Source organism: Ambystoma mexicanum, chromosome 9 (genome assembly GCF_040938575.1).
Source record: "Ambystoma mexicanum isolate Mex_15411 chromosome 9, UKY_AmexF1_1, whole genome shotgun sequence".
NCBI classification, from domain to species: domain Eukaryota; kingdom Metazoa; phylum Chordata; class Amphibia; order Caudata; family Ambystomatidae; genus Ambystoma; species Ambystoma mexicanum.
The window spans coordinates 1,401,434,293-1,401,456,810 of NC_090931.1; positions in this window are offsets into that span (position 1 = coordinate 1,401,434,293).

A 22,518-nucleotide genomic window follows, 5' to 3' on the forward strand; every position below is an offset into this window, starting at 1 on the left:
TGTGCCAAATCGAAGCATCCCTATACAAGAACAATCCCTGCCCACTCCCCAATATCATTGATGTAACAGCCTCCTTGCTAGCAACCACTGTCTGCAAACAAGACACTGGTTTAGGTAATTTCCCCATTGAATATAAACTCTCAATCCGATACAGCCCCATTGTTTGATTTTCTATTTGTGCCCATAATAGAGTCAAGAAAATATCCACGTTGAAATAAGCGACAGATTTTTTCAAAATAAATCCTTTGCAGTAATTCTCAAGGTTAGGGTATCCAAATCCCCCCCTCTTGCACACTACGAACCTGGATACAGCGAGGTATTCTCGGCCTCTTACCGACTCCCCACAAAAATTCCTGGAACACCCTATCAATGCTCCCTAAGTTTTTCTTTGTAAACTTAACAGGGAGCGACTGAATGATATATAGGACTTTCGGTAGTAGTACCATTTTGATCGCGTGAATTCTTGCCCAGATACTTAACAAAAGTCTTCCCTATTTACAGATGTCTCTACGAAGAACCTCTATTATTTTATCTACATTATATTCAACTAGCCTCTTCAAATCTCTCACAAGATATACCCTAAATATTTTACCTTACCGTTCTCCCATTTGCAGTTCCAATCCATCAAACAATTACGAACAGGGGTGTCTCTGGCAGGAAAAACCACTGTTTTCTCCCAGATAATATTAAACCTGAAAGAGCCCCCAACCATTTGCTTCAGAATAGAGCCCCCCCCTCAATTGGATTAACAAGAACTATCATGACATCATCAGCATAAGCTAGTACCTTGACCTCTTCTTCCCCTATTTTTAACCCTTTCAAAAGCAGACTTTGTTGAATAAAAATCAAAAAGGATTCCAGCGCCAAATTAAAAAGGTAGGGAGACAGTGGGCACCCCTGTCGCGTACCTCTGAAAAGATTAAAAGAGGCAGGCAATTCCGCATTCACCCAGACTCTGGCACTAATGTCCAATTGTAAAGCCCCCACAGCATTAATAAACAAGGGTCCAAAACCTATTTTCATCAATGTATAGTTGAGAAAGGTCCAGCTTACCCTATTGAATGCTTTCTCAGCATCTAAAAAAATGAATAATGGCCCCTCAACCTCTGAGCTTGTCAAATTCAAAACATCTAGGAGTGTTCTAATATTATCATACCCATAGCATTGTTTCATAAAGCCAACTTGTGTTCTGTCAATCAGATCCCCAATGTGTTTATCCAATCTGTTGGCCAGAATCTCCGTAAAGATCTTCACATCCACATTGAGCAATGATATAGGTCGGTAATTACAGCACTTAGACACATCTCACCCTTCCTTGGGAATCAATGTAATTATAGCCTCTTTCATCGAGGGACATAATGAACCTTCTACTAGAAAGCAATTGTAAAGAGCATATAATTCTGGCGCCAATTGGACCTCAAAAGCCTGAAAGAATTCGGTTGGTAATCCACCCGACCCTGGCGATTTCCCAACTTTGAGACCATTAATAACCTGAGGAACCTCTGCAACAGAAATGGGAGCATCTAGGAACAAACAGCCCTCATTGGAAAGACAGGGAACATCAATTTTCCCAAAAATGTCTGCTAGTTCACACTCGTGTGGGATGAGATTCTCAGAATACAGTGTAGCATAAAACATCCAAAAGGATTCACTAATCTCTTTCTTGTTAACCACCACACCACCCAGACCATTAGCGATTTTTTGAATTGAAGATCTTTCCAAGAAACCCCTCAACTTATTAGCCAACAACCTACCCCCACATTCTCCTTTATCCCAATAGCGTTGTTTCAAGTAAAACACACCCCTAACCGCTTGAGCATTGTCGCACTTCGTGGGTTCCACGATCAGTCTGAGGAATCACTTGGGTTTAGATGCCGCTAAAGTAATTCAGACTTCCTTCCTGAGAGCACAGCTTGCAGGGAAAAGAAACACCTGTCAGGCCAAGGGCTCAGGCAAAAAGGCAGAACGCACAGCGGAGCTAGAGGGAAGAAAACAAACAAAGCAAATATTACATACCGTTTGTTGACAATTCCAGTCCCTCTACCCCCTCCGAGCCTCACAAGCTTACCTGTGTATTCCTTTCCTTTAGCAGAATACCTACTTGTGTCACTACACAAGAATGGGAGTGCGGGAAGGTCAGAGGAAGTTTTCTTGCTTGAAAGAAGCGGAACCATAAACTTCCCTCAATGATGGATTAGTGATTGTCAACAGCAGAGCGTCCCACTATCCAAGGAGTGTAGGCAAATGTCTCTAGAGCCAAAGGGAGGGGCGGAGTAGACGATGAGCACAGCAAAGCGTCCCAAAAAATTCCACAAGTGATGAACACAGCAAAGCGTCCCAATAAATTCCACAAGTGATGAGCACAGCAAAGCGTCCCAACAATGATCAAGAAGCGAGGTTTTCTCCACTCGGGAAGCGAGTGGCCAGGAGTGATTCGAAGACTACGGGGTTGAAGGGAGCCGGAAACCAGACATGAGTAGCATAATCCAAAAGAAGTCCGAGGTGTATTCCGTGGTCGAGCAGGGGAGTTGATCAAACGAAGGTCTAAGACAGAACCAAGGAAACGATAACAAGGTCCAAGGTTAACTTAGAATTCAGGAACCAGAAAGGCAAAGAATAGGAAAAAAGGAACTTATTCCAAGAGCGTAGCTCGCGTAACGCAATGGTTTAGGAGCACCGGCCTACTGGGGGCGCGGCCAATTATAGGAAGTGAAATGAAATTGAGGCGTGGAACGCGTGTAAAAAGAAAGTAAAGAAAACGTTCCCAGGTTCCTTGCGGGCATCGTCTTCTTGGGAGATGTAGTTGATCACCGGCGGTGCCGTCGGCGTTGCCGCAAACGCCAAGTTAACCGCCACGGCCTTCTCCCCTGGGCATAAGGATACCCTAAGAAACCGGGGGACGTGACAGTACCCCTCCTCAAAGAAGGGCCTCCCCCGGGTCTCGGACCCTTAGACCGGAGAAACGCCCGCAAAAGACGCGGAGCGTGAAGATTTGAGGCGGGTTCCCAGGTACGATCTTCGGGGCCATAGCCTTTCCAATCTACTAGATAATGCCGAGTGCCCCGGATTACTCGAGTATCCAATATGGCCTGAACCTCATATTCCTCTTCCCCCTGAATCGCAATGGGAGCGGGACGATCACCCAAACGTGTGCCGGCAACATAAGGCCGTAATAGGGAGACATGGAACACAGGGTGGATCTTCCAAGCTGAGGGTATGCCCAAACGATAGGCCACTGCGTTGATGCATCGCGTGATGGTATAGGGACCCACGTAGCGGGGATTCAGCTTACGTTTGCCTGGTATGCGAAGATGCACAGTGGATAGCCAGACCTTGTCCCCCAGGTGATACTCCGGGGCTAACCTACGATGCCTATCAGCATTTCGTTTCGTGCGATCCTGTGCTTGGTGTAGATGCTGAAGCACAGCGACACGGATAGACCGCAACGACTGGGCTGTTGCCTGAGCTGCGGGTACTCGTGCTACTGAAGGAAGGGTGGATGGTAGAACTCGAGGATGTAAACCATACATGGCATAGAAGGGTGAACAACCAGCCGATGCATGGCAGGCATTGTTGTAAGCGAATTCCGCAGCCCCCAATACAGACAGCCAGTCCGATTGATATTGTAGACACAAACATCGGAGATACTGCTCCATTGTGGCATTAAGACGTTCTGTCTGCCCGTCCGTCTGAGGATGGTATGCTGAGGATAGGCGAACGTCAATGCCAAGAAATCGAGTGAGAGCCAACCAAAAACGCGATGTGAATTGGGATCCACGATCTGAGATAAGGATCAGAGGGAGGCCGAATAGGCGGACCACCTGTTCGAAAAACAACTTGGCCAATGTAGGAGCAGAAGGAACACCCTTGCAGGGGGCAAACCGTGCCATCTTGGTGAAGGCATCTACCACCACCAAGATAGTGGTTAACCCCTGGACCGGTGGTAACTCTACCACAAAATCAAGTGACACAGTGTGCATGGGCGTGATGGGATGGGCATTTTTTGAAGAAGCCCCATCGGTTTTCCAGGTACCGTTTTACATTGTGTACAGACAGCACATTTTGATACATAGTCTGCCACATCCTGTTTCATATTGGGCCACCAACACCACCGGAGGAGTAGATCAGTTGTCTTTGTTTGTCCTGGATGAGCCGCCAGGCGAGTATCGTGGGACCAGTTTAGGGCCTGTAACTGAGTCCGAGCATCAGGGATATATAGACGTTCCTGTACGTAAGGTAATCCCGATATCAATTGTGCTTTTAGCCCTTGAAGTAGCTCCCCATGGTCAGCAGCCCAGTGGCGGATCCGTTCTAATAAGGAACCGGTTGCAGCACAGACACACATAACCGTGTTGTGTGGCAAAACAGGAAGGACTGCCTCCTCGGAGGGGATATCAACTCCGATACGAGAAAGTGCATCGGCCTTGCCATGCAAGGGGCCCGGTCGATAAGAAACCGTGAAATTGAATTGTGCAAAAAACAAATGCCATCTGATTTGTCTAGAGTTGGTACATTTCACCGTGGAAAGAGCTTGTAGGTTCCGGTGGTCCGTGTAAACCGTGACAGGATGTCGACCCCCCAGTAGATGGTGTCTCCACTCCTTAAAAGCAGCTCGAATAGCCAGTAGCTCACGTTCCATTATAGTATAATGTTTTTCCGGAGAAGTCAATTTCCTGGAAAAGAAGGCTACTGGGTGTAGCTGCCGAGTCGTGGGGCATTTTTGAGATAAGATCGCCCCAAGGGCAAGGGCAGAGGCATCAGCTTCGATGATGAAAGGTAATAGGGGGTTCGGATGTAGCAAGACCGGAGCCGTAGTGAACGCCTCTTTCAAGGCCTGAAAGGCGTCCTGAGCCTGAGTGTCCCAACAAAAGGGAACTGAGGGACTGGTAAGACGTGTCAATGGGACTACAATGGCCGAAAAGGATGCAATAAAGCGTCTATAAAAGTTAGCAAATCCTAGGAAAGATTGCAAACCCTTAAGCGAAGTAGGAGCAGGCCAATCAAGAACTGCTCGTATCTTTGCATCATGCATATGAACACCCTGAGAGGATATCACGAATCCTAAAAACTCCACAGAGGAAACATGAAAGACACATTTTTCAGCTTTTGCATATAACCCATGTTCCCGAAGACGGAGTAACACCGCCCGGACATGGTTCTCATGTTGTGATAACGTTTCCGAGAAGATTAATATATCACAACAAAAACATCCAACAGATCTCGAAAGATGTCATTGACGAAGTGTTGGAAGGTTGCGGGGGCGTTACATAGGCCAAACGGCATTACTAGGTATTCAAAAAGGCCGTATTTGCACTTGAAGGCAGTCTTCCACTCGTCGCCCGCACGCACTCTTACCAGATTGTAAGCCCCCCTTAGATCTAGTTTCGTAAAGAGTTTGGCGGTAGAGAGGCGGTCCAACAACTCCGAAATGAGGGGTAACGGATACTGGTTTTTTATTGTCACGGCGTTAAGTGCACGATAATCTACACAAGGCCGGAGATCCCCTTCCTTTTTTGGGACAAAAAAAATCGGGGAAGCAGCTGGAGAACGAGAAGGTCTTATATGGCCCAATCTCAGAGATTTCTCAACGTACTCCTTTAGGAGTTCTTCTTCGGGCCGTGCCAAAGAATATATCCTTCCGTGGGGGAGAATGGCATTGGATACCAAATCGATCGGACAGTCATATTCCCGATGTGGCGGCAGTTGTTCAGACAAACCTTTGTCAAACACCTCAATCAGGTCCTGATATGCAGAAGGTATTTCCACCGTCATCTTAGTAGTAGCATCACAAGTGAGGATACTTGAAATCAGAGCCTTACATGGAGATGGGTGAGATGTCCCGGGAACTGGAAAGCAGTCCTTCAGACACAGGGGAGAAGAAAAAAGCACTGTTTGATCCACCCAATCAATGATAGGGTTATGTTTACGCAACCATGGGAGGCCTAAGATGACCCCAAATTGCGGTGTGGAAATGAGATCGAAGGACAGGTATTCTGTATGCCCTTCCGTTGTGCTCATCCGCAAGGGTTGTGTTTGTTTTACAACATGACCCGAAACCAAACAGGAGCCGTCTACTGCATAGACAAGTTCTGGTGACTCCTTAGGGTCTACCGGGATACCATAGGTTGCTGCCAGATGTTCACCCATATAATTACCTGTTGCCCCGGAATCTATCATGACTGGACTAGAAAAGACTTGAGAGTTGGGCAACATAAAAGACATATCTAAATATATGTGCGCGGCAGCTGTCTGAAGGAATGAGCCATTGGAAGGCTGACCCGTCACATCGGCTCGATTTAGGGACGGGTCGTGGCGTTTCCCGCCCGTTTAACAGGGCGTTTAGGGCAGACACGAATGAAATGTCCCGTTTGTCCACAATACAAGCACAGATTGTTTTGCATTCTTCTCTCCCTCTCTGCTTTGGAGAGGGGACCTTTTACTGCCCCAATTTGCATGGGTTCTACCTCTCCAGAGGTTGGGGAAGATCCCAATTCGGATTTGCCAGGGCGAGGATCAAGGTGACGGCGTTCTCCACGCCTTTGTTGCATCCGAGCATCGACCTGTAACACCAAATCAAGCAATTCAGGAAATACTGAAGGGATAGAAGGGACAACGGACAATGCGTCCTTAAGTTCGTCTGATAATCCCTTATAAAAGACTGCCGCCTTTTTTGATTCAGGCCAAGAGGTTTCTGCGGCCAGTTGATTAAATCGGGCTAAATACGCCAAAAGAGGTTGTTTCCCCTGGGATATTGCCAAGAACTCTAAATCCGAAGCCTGAGCCTTATATCTGGTGTCAAAGACCAGATTCATGGCGACTAGTAGGGCGTCGAAATCGTACAAGACCGGGTCATTGGATTCCAACAACGGATTCGCCCAGGCCGCAGCCATTCCCCCTAGATGAGAGAGCACAAAAGCTGCTTTTGTTTCAGAATTAGGGAATGCCAAGGGACGGCATAGGAAATGTAAACGACATTGATTGACAAATGTCCTATACGTTTTTGGATCTCCCGTGAAGCGTTCCGGTGGTGCCAATGGAAAAGGACCCGGCAGCACCACAGGGGCTAGGGGTGTCGGAGGAACTGGTGGTGGTACAGGAGCGGGAACATCCCCAAACTCCTCATCCACCGGCAAGGGTTGCACAAAGCTTTGCATGACATCCATGCGTTGGTGCAAAGCGGCATGTGCTGCTGCCATGTCTGTGCGTAACGTGGTAAAGGCTTGCATCATAGCAGCCATAGGATCTGCATTAGGATCCATCTCGGACAGACAGGCACCAGTATTAGGCTCCTAAATCTGTCGCACTTCGTGGGTTCCACGATCAGTCTGAGGAATCACTTGGGTTTAGATGCCGCTAAAGTAATTCAGACTTCCTTCCTGAGAGCACAGCTTGCAGGGAAAAGAAACACCTGTCAGGCCAAGGGCTCAGGCAAAAAGGCAGAACGCACAGCGGAGCTAGAGGGAAGAAAACAAACAAAGCAAATATTACATACCGTTTGTTGACAATTCCAGTCCCTCTACCCCCTCCGAGCCCCACAAGCTTACCTGTGTATTCCTTTCCTTTAGCAGAATACCTACTTGTGTCACTACACAAGAATGGGAGTGCGGGAAGGTCAGAGGAAGTTTTCTTGCTTGAAAGAAGCGGAACCATAAACTTCCCTCAATGATGGATTAGTGATTGTCAACAGCAGAGCGTCCCACTATCCAAGGAGTGTAGGCAAATGTCTCTAGAGCCAAAGGGAGGGGCGGAGTAGACGATGAGCACAGCAAAGCGTCCCAAAAAATTCCACAAGTGATGAACACAGCAAAGCGTCCCAATAAATTCCACAAGTCATGAGCACAGCAAAGCGTCCCAACAATGATCAAGAAGCGAGGTTTTCTCCACTCGGGAAGCGAGTGGCCAGGAGTGATTCGAAGACTACGGGGTTGAAGGGAGCCGGAAACCAGACATGAGTAGCATAATCCAAAAGAAGTCCGAGGTGTATTCCGTGGTCGAGCAGGGGAGTTGATCAAACGAAGGTCTAAGACAGAACCAAGGAAACGATAACAAGGTCCAAGGTTAACTTAGAATTCAGGAACCAGAAAGGCAAAGAATAGGAAAAAAGGAACTTATTCCAAGAGCGTAGCTCGCGTAACGCAATGGTTTAGGAGCACCGGGGACGTGACAAGCATCAACTTCATATCTTAACAATTCCCTAGCCTTGTCAACCTGAAGGCGATCCTCTACAGATCTCGATAGAGCATAAGCTTTTTGCAAGTCTCCTAACTCCAATTCAAGTTCCCTCAATTTAATTCCTCCCTTTTTCCTTATTCTAGCGGTCCAATTCATCAATTCCCCCCTAATAAAGGCTTTAAATGAGTCCCATACCATTAGGCTATCCGTTGAACTACGGTTCTCTCTAACGTAGTTTTCAATAGAATTCCATAAAGCCTTCAAAGCATCTTCCTCGTTCAGGATGAATGTTTAAGTCTCCACCTACCGAATTCCTTTCTGCTCGGTTCTATTTTTAACTTAATCCCAACCAATGAATGATCTGAGAGATGTCGTTCACCAATATCTGCCTCAATTACAGCTTCAACTATTTTGATCAGAAACAAGGACATAATCTATTTGAGAAAAAGAATCGTGAACCAGGGAGTAAAATGAGAAAACCTTTTCCCCATGGTGCCGGTTTCTCCAGACATCGACCAAGTCAAACATATCATTAAACTACCCAAAATTCTTTACTTGATTTTTGTCCAGTAAAGGAGCATGTCGAAGACCTATGAAACTTATAATCTAACACAAAGTTAAAGTCTCCCCTTAAGATCACCTCTTCCCAATTCATATCATTTAACATTTTGGCCAAGTTTGCAAAGAAATTACCCCCTACAACACAGGGACCATAAATAGAACCAAGGGTGATAAGTTTGCCCTCATAAAGAAAATCAATCGAATAACATGCCCCTCTCCATCCATAGCTACTTTATTCACATGGAGACCCAGTCCACTTCGGGACAAAATTCCTACCCCTCTCGATTTTGATGAATAGCAATTTAACAACATCTTTGAATATTCCTTGAACCCTCCGCCAAATGACTTTCCTGCAGAAGAACCACATCAATTCTAGCCTTCCAAAGTTTAGCCAGTATTTTCTTTCTTTTCACCGGGCAATTCACACCTTTCACATTCCATGTACCCAATGATAATAGCCCCATTTTACCTTACAAGTTCAAGATTCTAAACCCCAATTTTGACACAAACCCTGTAACCACATGTGAGGCGATTTCTCCTGACATTTGCAGTATTAAACAGAACAGAAGAACAACTTGACTCAGCGAGTGATGAATTTAAGCTCATTAGATTCTTTTGCAAGACACAAATTCAGAGTGTGAAGTAACACATTCTCCCTAACCCTGGACAAACACAGAAACAAAACACAGAAACGTACCAAAATATTCATTGAAAAGAGTCCAATACAAGTTAGACGTAATCAAAGTACTATTATATCCAAACTGAAAAACATTCCTAACCATACCCCCAGTAGCCTATGGCCTCATTATAAGAATATAACCCTATCCTTCCCACCATACATATAACCAATCTTACATTACGTCCATGAATCTGTATATAATATAGAAAACTATTAATGTATTCATAGTGTCACAGAGCCATATGCAACTATGCCCGCAAATAGCCATGCCAGCAAGATTTCAAACAAGCTATCAAGACTGAAGCACCCAACACTTAGGGATATCAACCACCATAACACCCCCTTCCTTTAACACAAGGAGCTGCGCAATGGTTGCACAGTATTAGAATCACACCATTTCTGTGGACAATATGTCGTGTTACAGCTCGTAGTCTTGCAACCAGTAAATATATGTGAATCATCGACCAAGCTGTGAACAATGACCCCCCACATATTCTCCAACACCCATAAATGACATCGATATGGCTGACGCGCCAACGGTTGAACGCCCCTCCCTCCAACCCAATTCAAAGGACATAGCAGTCAGCTAAAGCTACAAAGATATGAAGAAGCATGCCATCTCCACCACAATATATATATATAACTTCTAGCGACACTAAGTTATGAGTGCGGCCCAATAGAATTGGAGTAATTCTAAACCCAGTTTCCCTCCCATTTGATGTGATATCATCTTGGAGATGTCTACATTGAAAAAATGTGATTTTCTAAAACATGTTCCTCACATGTGATTAAATTATTAATTAGTTTGCCATATTGCTCTCACTCAGGTGAATCATATAATGCGAGTCATCTTGACACGACATATGATGTGTGTGATGTTTTTTCCTTTTTATTCTGATACTTTCACATAGATATTCTATTCCCATCTCAGATTATCGCCTAACCAGCACGGACGCTGGTACATAGTAATCACTGACATGCAACATTTTTGTGCAAACATATCTCAATTTGTCTAATTTGCATAATGAAATTAATATAAAAAATATAATTTTACATTCAGCTGATAGAGATTTTGATCATGAATAATTTTGTAACATAAAATAATCTGCTATGACTATTCGATATTCAGGAACATCTAATCCCATAACATTTTTAAATGCATGTTTTTCTTATTTCACAAAATATTAAATGGTAGTTTCCTTTCCTGACCTGGCAGCAGGCCATATGGTGTTGGCCCTTTGAGGCTCAGAGCAGGGCCATTAAGGGGGCTGGTTGCCATAGCACGATTGTCATACGGTTCTTTGAAGTTCAGTTATTCAGAGTGAATATACAAGCTGGCTGCACAAATACCAGACTTCATGTCTGAGTAAGCTTGAAACGCATCTGTCATAGAAGACCTGTTTCTGAATTTCTGATTACTTGGGGGTTGTGAGGGGGGAGTCTATTGCAAGCCCAGGTTTGAGAATCTGTACCTGGTATTTTTAGGGAATTGTTGAATAGATCCAGTGACAAATGGGGTGGTTAATGAGTAGAATTTGTTTTCCTTGGAAGGCCTGTTTCATAACACAGAGAACATGTAAGGCCTCGTTAAGAGTTTGGAGGTAAGTGGAAAAAGCAGCGGTAATTAATTTACTGCCACTTTTACCATTCCGCTTAATTAGGGTTTCCAGAAAATGGGTGCACAATGTAGCAGCAGAAATTATAGATGGTAGAAATTCTGCCAGAGGAATTTGCTCCAGCATCAAACACAGTAATTCTACCATATTAAAAGTTGAAATACCACCAAATTACTGGCAAAATGGGCACTAAGTCTGCCTAAAACACTGTGCAGTTACCTCCACCCAAAAGTTGGAGGCAAATGCAAACAGGTGATTCTAATGAAACCACAAGTGCACCCAATGGACTCTGAAAGGGCATGTAAAGGCCATACAGTCTCCAAACACACTTCCCAACACCATGCTGCCACCAGCCGTTGCAAACGTGGAGATCCAACACCTCCTGGTCTACACTGAGCTCCAGAGGGATGAACAGTAGTGCCACAGAGCACAAGCAGCTGAAAGGCAAATTAGACGCCATAAAAGTGGTGGGCCCATTCCCTGTGTAAGGCCATCACGCTTGGACCCAACTATTGGGCAGCTAATTACATTGTAACTCTTCAACAGGGAGACCATAGCAGAGCTACTAACCATGATACAGGATGACATACAAAGCAGGATAAACATCAAAACAGCAATATCACCACTGTTGAAGCTTGTGTGGTTGCTGCATTTTCTCTCCACAGGCACCTTTCAGCACACTGTGGGCATGCTGCATGGTCTGTCACAGCCCATATTTTCCACCCTGCTTGGTCAGGTGATGAATGCCATGCAGCATTGACCCCTGCAAATCTCCTTGTCCACCACTTTGCCACAGGTCAATGCAACAAAGACACGCTTCTATGCTACTGCCCATTTCCCCAACATCATCTCAGCTCTGGACTGCATGCATATGACATTGCTGGCCCCCCAGGCATCGGGAGAGGTTTACAGGAAAAGAAAACAGCGTTCTCTTTTTTATTTTCATTTTTTTAATGATTCTTTTATTGGCATTTCATATATACAGACCGTGGCAGTAATTAGTCATTCCACTGCCAGAACAATAACAAAATAAAATAATAAAAGAAACATATACAAGAAATAGCTTTCCAATAGCTTTACTCTCAGAGGGAATTATATCCATAAGAGATGAGAATTTCAAATTAAATGTTGATTAGCAGAATATTCGCAATTGGCATGTGTAGTCCCACCCTGTCCCCATGAAGCCAGAAAAATCACATACCCCAGTTGTAGCATAACAGAAGGTTTGTACAATCACACTGCGCCAAACGAAAAGTTTTTCATTGCATAGTTATGCAAATTTAATAGTGGGTTGAGTCAGCCTGACACGTGTTTCGAGAATGTCTCTTCTTGTGAGGCTGGCATATGTACAATTTATACATACATGAGTTATGTATTCATAATATAAAAATTGGTGCAGTACAAGGTTAATACCCCAATTGGGTAGCGCAAAGCAAGGAATAACAGGGGGTGATCCAAACTCATTAATTTTACAATTGTACAGACAACAAAATAAAATGCATTAACATGAATACATATCAATTGTGGTAACGCAATATTGAGTGAAGAATAACCACAAAAAAAATAAAAGAAAAAAGACTTGTTAGTCTATTAACCATCTCATTTCGGTTAAATGCACAGTGATAAAGTGTGTCACACCATGATCAAAAATGCATATAACCAAATAATATATTTACCAATTCCACTAGTCCAGTTTCTTTGAATAGAACACCAAATATGCAAAAATAAAAAATAAATAAAGGATGAGACCAATTAACATCAATTGAGTATATAGGACAACCTATACAGTTTTCAATCAAAAGATTGTTCTTAATACGCCACTTTATTAGATAGACGGTAACTTACCACCACGAGCATTGGTAAACCATAGATATTAGTACACCACATTATCTGCGAATGAGAAAATCCCTTATTAGACATGCTTTTGATTTATATGAATCATTTATTCTCCACAAATATATATATACTCAAAAGGTCCACACGTGGCAATTTATGATGGTGGTGCGGTAGGAAATATAGCAGGGGGAAGGAAGTGTGTTGGCAGGAAGGAATAAAACTTCGGTTTTGTCAGTGTTTAGGGTGAGAAAGTGGGAGGACATCCAGGATTTGATAGCAGTGAGACAGGAAGAGAGTCTAAGGTGGATGTCGGGAGTGAAGGAAGAGAAGGAGAGGAAGGATTGGGTGTCATCGGCGTAGAAGTGGTGAGAGATACCAAAGGAAGAGATGATTGGGGCTAGGACGGAGGTATCTAGCGAGAAGAGAAAAGGGCCATGCACTGAACCTTGGGGAACGCCGAAGTCGAGGGAGTGGGTAGGGGAGATGCTGCCGCCCCAGGAGACGGCAAAGGAGTGATTGGATAGGTAGGAGGAGAACCAGTTGAGAACAGAGCCTTTGAGACCAAAGGAGGAAAGAGTGTCTAGAAGTAAGGCGTGATCAACAGTGTTAAAGGCGGCTGAGAGGTCAAGGAGAATGAGAACGGAAGAGTGTTAAGAGTAGCGTGCGGTGAGGAGGGAGTAAAGAACTGAGGTGAGAGCAGTTTCAGTAGCGTGTTTGGGGCTGAGTAGGGGGGAGGAGAGAGAGGTTGGAGACGAATGCTGAGAGTTGGGAGTAGACGAGGCGTTCAAGAACCTTAGAGAGGAAGGGTAGAAGAGAGATGGGGCGAAAGTTGGAAGCCAAGAGGGGGTTAGCGCAGGGATTTTTCAGGATAGGGATGATGGTAGCCTGTTTGACGGCTGAGGGAAAGGTTGCGGTAGTGAGACAGATGTTGAAAAAGGAGGTGAGGTAAGGTAGGAGAGGGTAGATTTTGGGAATCAGAGGTGGGGAGAGGGTCGGAGGGGGGAAACATCAGAGTGAGAGACTGGTGTGAAGTTAGACATGTAGGAGGGTGGGTTAGTGGGAGATGGGGAAGGGGGAGATTAAGAGGGGGAACGTAGAATGTTACGTCGTAAGGTGAGTATCTTAGAGTAAAAGATGTTTGCGAAGTCAGAGGGTGAAAGAGGAGTGGCAACGGAGTGGTCAGGGGTAGGAGGAGAGAGAAGGCGAATCAAAATTTGGACGATTCGGCGGGGGTGGGAAGATTGAGAATGGAGGAGGTTAGAGAAGTAGGATCGTTTAGCTGAGCTGATGCAGGTGTCATAGAGGGTGTGGTAAAAGAAGTAGGAGGCTTGGTTGGCTGGTGAACGGTGTTTAAGCCAGCGTCTTTCAAGGCGTCGGAGAAGGCGGTGCATGGATAAAAGGTGTGAGGAAAGCCATGGTTGGGCGGGTTTGCAGGAGGGGCGGAAGGGAGTGAGAGGGTATAGTTGTTCAAGACTGGAAGAGAGGGAAGAGGATAGGGTGGATAAAGCATTGTTTGCAGAGAGAGAAGAAAAGTGAGTGAGAGGGGGAAGGGGGAGGCACAGGTATAGAAATGAGAGGGGTTGAAGTTACGGAGGTGGCGTCGGGAGAAAGAGATGGATGAAGGGGGAGGAGGGGGAGGAGAGACAGGGGGAGTGAGGGAAAGGGAGAGTAGCGAGTGGTCGATAGATAGTTGGGGAGGTTGGAAACCGAGGAGGGGGAGAAGGAAAAGACAAAAATGAGGTCGAAAGTGGATCCGAAAGAGTGGGTAGGTGAAGTAGGGAGGGGGGGTAAGAAGATAGGAGTCGAGTATAGATAAGAGGGGGGGAGGTTTGGTGGGTGTGGAGGTTAAAGTCGGCAAGTACAATTAGGGGTGTGGGACTGGGGGAGATGAGGGTGAGGAGGTGGTCAATATCATCATAGAAGGATGCGAGGGGGCCAGGTGGACGGTAAATGATGAGAAAGAATATAGCGTGGGGGGAGGTGAAGATTTTATACAAGTATTCAGAAGAGGGGAAGACTGGGAGAGGTGTTGGACAGGGGGTCGAGAGGCAGTTGGGGTGAAAGAGAAGGCCGATGCTGCCGCCATGGCCTGAAGAGTGGGAGATGTGAGTAAAGGAAGAGGAGAAAGAAGTGAGTGAAGCAGGAACAGATGAATTGAAAGGGGGAATCCAGGTTTCAGTGATGCATAGGAAATTAAGGTTTAACCGTAGAAACGGGTCCAGAACAGCGGCAGTCTTGTTACAGAGAGATCTTGCATTCCATAAGGTGATGTCGATGACGCTGGAGGTTTCAACAATAGGGGGATAGATGAGGTTGGGGCGGTGAGTTGGGGTAGCTGGGCATTGGGTCAAACGGGGGGTGGGGTTGTGAGGGAAGGTTAAGTGTGGAGATGGTCATAATGATGAAGCAGAAGGTTTTGAGGAAAGGCCAGGGAATGGAATGGAGTGGCGTGTGGGAAGAGAAAGTGGAGGGAAGTGGTAGTTGGAGTTGCGCCTGCCTGTTGGAGCGATAGGAGCAGGTCAAGGCGTAGCGGGTGTGCTGGAGGTTGATGCTGGGTTAGCAGGGAGGTAGCGTGGGCAGGAGAAAGAAGTGAGATGGTTCTTGCTGTGTACTGGAGTGTGTCAGAGAGTGTGGGAGATTTGGGTTAACGGGGCCTAGTAGGACCAGAGAGGTGACGGTAGAAGGGGTGCTAGCAGGAGATCGTCACAGTAGTAGGCATGAAGGTCGCAGACCATACAGGTGGCGGTTGAAGAGGTGCTAGCGGAAGAACGCCGCAGCAGTAGGTGCGAAGGTCGCTGCGCAGGAGGGTAAACTTATAACCCCAAGGAGAAAGCCATGAGTCGGGAAGGAGACGTCAGTTAGACCCGACTGGTAACTGCTGAGGTGAAGATAGCTGGGGGACTCCACGGGAATGATTGTCAGGGCAAACCCTGTTTACTTGGATAGAAGGCTCCTTATTGTGTTAACCCACAGCTAAGAAACCAACAGAATATTTCAGCACCCTAGTGGATTCAGCATTCAAGGTGGCATATCATCCGAAAGAAAGAACAGTGATTCTATAAGTGAGTTCCAAGCCAGGATATTATCATTTAGATTTCATTGTACCCTTCTATAAAATCCTATACCATATCTTCATTTCCACTGTAAACCATCATTTAAGATCAGACCACCAAACGCCGAATTGTGGGGCGGGTGTAAATTTCAAAGTCATGGCAATCCTGCGTTTTGTCAGAATTCAGGCTAAGCCAAGCAAATTGGTTATGTGTTTATTAGTTTTTCGGCAGGGGTATATACCGAGGTGACCATTTAAACCGGGTAATTCCCACAGTTTCCATTTTCTTCTGAATATTACCCTAAAACTGACGTGCCACCCAACAGGACTAGAACATGTGCATGAAATCGGCCCCATCACAACCAAACCATGGGCAGCATGGGGATGTAGTTGAGCAAATCTAAATAGTCTATACGGCGTTTTATATAATCTATGGAGAATTTGAGGTTGGATAAGCTTATGTCGTGCATTCCTAGACACCATCTGTACAAACAATATTGCATTATCCTACTCCATCTCCTCAATCTCTCTCCCAAAATCCTTCTTCCATAGCGCGTTCACCTTGAACTCACTTTTATGCAGTCTAGTCAGCAGTATCCTGTAGAATCTGGACACACAATGCCCTCCCTCCGCTAGGTCATACAGCACTGTAAGCGTCTCATCAGCTTCTGGCTCTACAGGTAAACACTGCCAGGAAAACTTTGCTGTCCGGACCAGTCTATTGTACATCAGGAATGGTCCTGGGTGCAGGACAATATTATGCAACCACTACCTGCGAATTCCGATAATACCCTATCGCAAAACATTTCTCCCCAGGTGGCCACTCCCTTGTTCTCCCACCACCTCCTCACAGTCTGAAGGTCTCTCATATCCCAGAAGAAGTAAATAAATTAAATTAATATCCCTGCAGATAGGTGCCGTAAGCAGGACTTTAGTGGAGTGAGGCTCCTGTATCCTCAGTAATCACAAGGTCCTATGCCAGAGATTCTTCCGCAATCCCAAGAGATATGGGCAGCAGAGCAGCCGCTTAGTTTCCATCCACAATACCTCCTTCATCATAACTGGACTAACAGCCGGCTGGATCAATTCCATTTCTAGGGTGGCATCATCTGATAACTACCATCCCCCCAGAGAAGTTACCTCACTGTAGTGCTCAGGGTTCGAAAAAAGAATCTAGGTATATCATAGGGGGCATTTGTAAAGTGATACAATAAGCGGGGAGAAAAATCCTTTTGACCAGCACTGCATGGCCCATCAGAGATAAGGCAGCTTTTTCCAAAATCCCATGGACCTAGATATGGTTTCCAGTGCGCATATTGTTTTGTGTTCATGCGATTTCCGCACGTCATGGCAAATGGCAATCACCAGGTATTTAAAGGAACCGGTAGCCCATTTCAGCCCAAAGTCAGGTAACTGAGTACACTCATGGGTGGCCAGCCACGCCAATGGGAAAATGCAGGATTTACTATGACTGATAGTTATAACCGAAAGTGTGGCAAAGTTGTCCAGTACCTCCAAAATGTATGGCAGGTACCGCTCAGGATTCTGGATATACAGAATCATATTGCCTGCATAAAGGGAAATCCGATGTCTGGACTCATCTAACATTATACCCAGCAAGGCAAGGTCGGCCCTAAGAAACCTTGCTGTTGGTCCCAGAGCCAGGAGGTCCCATGAATCTGAAATAATCTTCCCCGTTTTCAATCTAGCTTTAGACATAGTGTAAATCAATCTCACCCAGTATAAAAAACCCTCCCCAAAAGTATGTAAGTGCGGCATACATCCACTTCCAATGCACTGAGTCGATCACCTTCACAGCATCCAACAAGGCCACCACATATAGTTCATTCAGTGCCCTAGTCCTGTCTATGACATAATGTAGCCTCCAAGTTGAGTGAAGTGATCCTACCCAGCACAAAACTAGTCTGGTCTTTATGCATAAGCAAGGCCATTACCTGTCACAATCTGTTGACCAGTATAGCATTGAGGATCTTGAAATCCTGATTCAGCATGGAGAGAGGCCTATAGGATTTGCACCGATGCTGCGGTTTCCTCGATAGGCACAGTCACTGATTTTTTTTCCATACTCAGCGAAAGTTCTGTCAAACGCAGTTTGATACAACAGTAGCAACTTAGGGATCACATTCCCGCTGTACACCTTATACAATACTGTTTGGAGGAGGTCCCCTCACATATTTTCACAGACTGCAGGGTGGAAATCACAGCCCGTAATTCTAATTCTGACAAGGGAGCATCCAGCAATACCCTCTGTTCCTGTGCAAGTTTAGGTAATGTGATCTGTGACAGTGCAAACTCTATTTCCTCCTCATTAATGTTCCCTTCATCCCTGTAGAGTGCCCCATAATACCAAAATCTTATTAATCTCAGTCTGAAATTGCCAGAGTTCCCTGCATTCATCTGCCATCAAGCAAATCGTAAATTGTGGTTTCTCCTTGTGACATAACCAAGCAAGTAGTCTGCCCGTCTTATCCCCTCATTTTTGGAGGTTCTTCATATAGGACTCAAAATCAAATGTACCCAACCTCTAACGGGTGCCAATGCACTGTTCTCGGAGAGTGATCAGGCCCCGTTCCATAGCACGGTCCAGGACAGGTGAATTCTCAATACAGTGAATATCAGTTTTGATTCTAGTTACGTCACCCAGCAACGACTTCTGAACTCATCCAGCCTTAGCAATCGCCTCACCTCTTATCAATACCTTGAAGGGCTCTCGTAACTTGCCATAGCTTTCCACAATGCCCTCATTCAATTCAAAATATTCCACACTTTTTCCAAGGTGATCCCTAAACGGTGCATCAGTTAATGCCTCTGCCTTCAGTTTCCATGCCAGGATGGTAGGGTGGACAGCTGCGTAGCAGCCAAGTGGTATTCAGCGTAGCATGCTCTGATAGGGACCTACGCATGTAACTTGTGTTAAAGATCTCCTACAGATACTCCATTCCAGTGAACAGGTAGTCTACCCATGTAAAATCCTTGTGGAGGGTTGAATAATACGAGAATGCTCAACGCTTCACATTTTCAAATCTCCAAATATTCACATTGGTCAAATTGCCTAGCGCTTTGCCCGAGGGTCCGTGCAGGTGGAGACGCTCTTGTGAATTTATCGTCTGGCCTATCCAGTACTGGGTCTAAGGTGCAGTTAAAATCTCCCCCCAAATCCACAAGCCATCCCTGAATGGGAACAATCTTATATATAAGGAAAAATCCATAGGCGTCATGCTTGAGGGCATACATGTTAATAATACACACCTCACTGTGTTCCACATATCCATGGACCATCACCATTCTACCGCTGTTATCAGAATGGGCCTCTAGTAATCTAAAGGGTACTGAAGCCGCCATCCAAATCAAAACCACCCTTGCATATGTACAGTAATTAGCCTCAGATCCCATTCCTCCCCATCTACCTATGAGGTCAGCCTGTCTGGCATCTGTAATAGAAGTCTCTTATAAGAGTGCTATCATTACTTGTTTCCTGTAAAGATATGACCCTACTCTAGTCTGTTTAATATAATTATTGAGTCCCCAGACATTCCAGGTCACCACATTCAGCTTGTTAGCCATGAAGCATTCATATCTTTCCCCACCACCTCCCGGCCAACCCTCCACAGGGTTGACATTCTGTGTCAGAATAAGACATTCTGTGAACAGTTCTCAGGCAGCATTCTGCTGTTTCCGCTAAATCTCTGTGAAATTGGAGTCCACAAACTCCCCCAGCCCAGCAGCAGTCTCTGTGAGACCCAAAACAAGGGTGAATATACAGTCATTGAAAAGTAAAGGTAGGAGATTCCAAGATAGTGGCTGAGCTGGGCAGACATGCGTGAGCCGTGCTCCGTCTACCAGCTCAGGGCTGCGATAATAAAGATTGAAAATAAGCAGCCCAGCGGCCCCGAAAGCAGTCGGAGTCGGAGCCTAAGTGGACTACAACCAGGGAACACATCATAGAGAAGGAGCGGAGGCCAGAGGCAACGGTGATAGAACAGCAAGTCCACTCGCTCAAAGCATCCCGCCAGCCGGATCGGAAAGGAGAGGAACCTCCCGCGCGGCATACACAGCCGGCGAGAACGGATGCAGGGAAGTCGGGCGGCAGAGACAGGGCGAACCCCATCCGACAGGAAGCACCGCGCGAAGGCACCGTACAACGGAGACCACCAACGTGCCGACAGTGCCACTCAGCAGGAACTGGGCCCCAGCAAAGAAGACGGGACCTACCACAGGTGCCGTCGGAGGACCCCAGCAGGAGGTGAGGACGGCACCGGACGAACTCTGTGAGAAGGCAAAAGAAGGTGAGGGCCCCCCACGGAGGATGGAAGCAGGGTGCAGCGCCAGTACAACACCCTACGACGAGGCGCAGACCCCAGGAAACCAGCGAGACACCAGAATACGGCGGGGGACCCCAGAAGAGAGCATGCAGCAAGTCCTGAAAAGAGACGCTGGAAGGCCAGAGAACGAACCTGGGCCGCCACAGCAAGGAAACCACTGGAGAAAAGGACAAGGCGAGCACAGAATAGGATGGAGGAAAGAACGAAAGGCCCCTCGTAGCGATGCAGAGATCGCACACAAGAAGGGGCAATAAGGTGAGGAGGAGACACCGAAGGGACCCACAAGGGAACAAGCTATGAACGAATAAGCCCCACACAGGCCAGATAAAGAAATCGGGCCCCCCCACCCTGTATATACCGTGAACTCCAAAACGGGGGCCCCCCACCCGGAGCGGAACACATATAAGGACAAAAGAGACTCATGGGGTGGTTTAGCCCCCAAACTTATAAATCCTGCACAAGAAGGAACAGAGTGGAACCAAGTAAAGGTAGACCCACTAAACCAGCACCGCACTCCAAGGAGGGCCGAATTCAAGAACAAGCAGACGACGGTAGGGAAGTAAGAGAGACACAAGGCCAAGCGGGGCAAAATCCTAAGAGGAAATAGGAGCCATAAACCACCGAAAGACAACCGGAATCAGAGGAGAGAATACCGCCATCTCCAAGTACAGATAGGGTTACAACAAGAAGACACTGACGGAACATAACGAATGAGACACGTACAGACTGCGGGGGCCCACATGTCCAAATCCAGGGGCAAGCAAGCACAGGCCACGTGTGTCAAGCCTAAACAAGACCAAAACCTAGAAAGAATCGGAGGAACGAACACACCGGCATCCCAGACGAACACGACACAAAAAGGAAAGGGGGAGCATGATCAAGGAGAGGAAGAGAACGCAGACATGACTACCAAGAAAAACATGAAAGAATGGTTTAAAGAGTTCCAGGAACAATTCATGAATTCCATGCACACCTAATTTGAATCAATGAAGGGAGAAATGAAACAAGCGGTGCAGGAACTAAAAATAGACATAGGGAAGCTAGAGGAGAGAACAGATACTTTTGAAAAGTCAGTACAGAACATGGACGATGAGACACAACAATATGCGGAAACGCAGGAGAGGTTGTCAATGATATCCCATAACCTAGAAATCCAATGTGAGGACCTGGAAAATTGATCTCACAGATCCAATATACGAATCAAAAACCTGGTGGAATCAGTAGAGGATAAAGACCTCAAACTGGCGGTGCAACAAGTCTTCCGTGACATAATAGAGGAGGAAGAAGCAACAGAGATACAGATCGACAGGATACACAGGGTTGGACCACGCCGTACGGCAGAACCAGGAGCTCGGCCCAGAGACATTCTAGTGGTGATGGCCTCATACCCCCAAAAAGAGCAGATCCTGGGGAAAGCACGGACGATGGATCACATAAGGATGAATGGAACAGACATACAACTATACCAAGATTTAGCACAGACGATCCTCCAGAAACGACGGGAGATGTCCCCAATAACAAAAGAACTAATGGTGAGACAGATTCTCTACAAATGGACGTTCCCCTTTGGACTGCTCTTAACCTGTGAGGGGAAACAACAGAGAGTGACCACGTGCGAGGAAGGGGAACGGATCATGAATATACAAGAAAAGGAAGGGGCACAAGTCAGGAGCAGAAAATATTTACAAGGCAGAAGAGCCCCAAGAGGATGGAACTCAATAAACCCAAAATCCAGACACCCTCCAAAATCTCAAGATACAAAATAAGGTACGTCAACTTCAATCAGAAATAAGAATATGGAGACCACCTAAAACTCGGAAAGGAAAAACTGGAGCTTGGAAATGACCGCGGGCAGTCATTCAGCGGTGGCGAGCTGGGACCAATTGGGAATCCCAAGAGAGACTAAGTGGGGTTTAGGACTCCCCGTGCTATAGTTACACCTGAGTCGAAGAGGGCATGGTGCACAGGGCAACATGCCCAAGCGATCATAGGGCCCAGAGCCCTTCTCAGGGAAGTTACGGGAGGGGGGTGGATCAGGGGGGAAAGTAGGGGAATCAAGGGGAGGGGAGTTAAGAATGGGGAGGAAGTTAGGGGAAGTTAAGGGACGATTACTAAGGGGGCAAAGGGTTACCACTGGCACAGATTGCCAATATCTAGAATCTACACGACAAAGTCACGAGAGAAAGGAAACACACATAACACGATGGGGCTGAAAATCCTAACATATAACATTAGAGGATTAAACTCCCCAGTTAAGAG